Consider the following 1,700-nt stretch of genomic DNA (forward strand, 5'->3'; position numbering starts at 1 on the left):
GGGAGGGTGGGGCGTGGGAGTCTGTCCGTCTCAAACCTGCAATAGAAAGTGTTTAACTCGTTGGCCAGGTCTTTGTTTGCTTCAATAGTGGGTGGGGGGCGTCTGTAGCTGGTGATTTCCTGCAGGCCCCTCCACACTGACGCAGGGTCGTTGGCTGAGAGCCGTTAAAGTGGAGTATTAGAGACCAAGCAGCCAAGAACATACAGGAACAGGTGTATTCTTCAAAATATGAGTTTTATTATAGCCCCATTTCAAAAATATACAGTCACAGAATAAGCTATTTTAAGAACTAATTGAGCCTATAAGAGAGGTCAACTAAACAGAATTCTGCTCAAAAAAATAATACTTAACTAAATATCATAACTCAACAAACTGACCTGCCCAAATGAGAGACAGCAGAGGGGACAATAACTAAACATAATACAGAAAAACTAACAGCAGCCAGGTAACTCAAAAAGAACAGAAAATTAATTATTAACCACTCAGCAATAATTGCTGCAATAGCAAAAGACAAATATTATAAGCAATAATAATAAGTTTCCCATAAGTCCCATAAGATAATACAATAACATGCTTTTTTTCAGTGTTAAATATTGCCGCAATTAGCAGTACTTTGCATGTTGCAAACATTAGTTAGTAGTTGGCACCATGTTTCACACCGTGAGAAAGGAACTCACAGAAATGCATATGCAAGAGGGTGAGTCACAAAAATATCAGGTCCCACTTCTTACATAAAATTTTGTCATAGTAAATACTTTTTTTTCTTTTTTTTTTACTTTAAATACTTACTTTTAATTTTTACACCAAAACACACTTTGCACTGGTGCAAAGGTTAGTAACTCTGGCCCTTGGGCTGTGGACAGGGCTGGACTGGGACAAAAATTTGGCCCTGGCAGGAAGCCCACCATGATCACTCAAAAATAAATTAAATAAATATGTCATGTATACACATATTATGTTGATTATAGATATTAATTGTTATTGGTACAGTTGTACTTTTGTTAGGACATCTTAGTTGCACTGCAGTGCAACATGTTACAATTAAAAGCCACACTTTAGCTATTAGGAGTGGTTTATGGTCAAAGTAGCCATTCATTTTACCTATATCCTTGAATCTTTCCTTTCCTAATTATGTTAATTGCACCTTACTCCATCTCTTCCTCACTTAGTTGTTGAGACTGCTGTCCCACCTCCTACTCTTCTCCACAGCTGGTGCTACCAACAGCAGCCTCCTGTGAACCAGGGCTTGTTACTAGTTGTTGCTGGTACTGCTGTTGACGGTGCAGCAGCAGGCCCGACAGCTAACGTGTTGGTTAACTGGACATATTTTACTGCATCTACTTTTAGTTTCTTTTTCTATTTAGCTTTACAGCTCCACCTTTTCACTACTTTTTCCACACTAAACTCTTCTTCAAGGTGCGTGCACAGCGAAGGTATGATGAAGTGTAAGTAATGAAAGTTGTATGAATGTATGAGCTGTTGTACAGCTAGTGTGCAGCAGCCCTTCAATTGACCCACCGGCCCAAAAGTGCATTGGCCACCAGGAACATACCCAGTAGACCAGTCCATTCCTCACTGTGGAGAGAGAGAGAGAGAGAGAGAGAGATAAATAAATAGATAGATAGATAGATAGATAGATAGATAGATAGATAGATAGATAGATAGATAGATAGATAGATAGATAGATAGATAGATAGATA

General features: G+C 38.8%; 1 protein-coding gene across 1 annotated transcript in view; it reads left to right on the forward strand.

Moving 5' to 3' along the window:
- Positions 1-1,700, forward strand: part of LOC102208943 (glutamate receptor 2-like) — a 114,166-nt gene that overhangs the window by 99,441 nt on the left and 13,025 nt on the right. The window lies entirely within an intron of this gene.

Source organism: Pundamilia nyererei, unplaced genomic scaffold, assembly GCF_000239375.1.
Source record: "Pundamilia nyererei isolate P.nyererei 1_Seehausen unplaced genomic scaffold, PunNye1.0 scaffold00189, whole genome shotgun sequence".
In the NCBI taxonomy this organism is placed as follows: Eukaryota; Metazoa; Chordata; class Actinopteri; order Cichliformes; family Cichlidae; genus Pundamilia; species Pundamilia nyererei.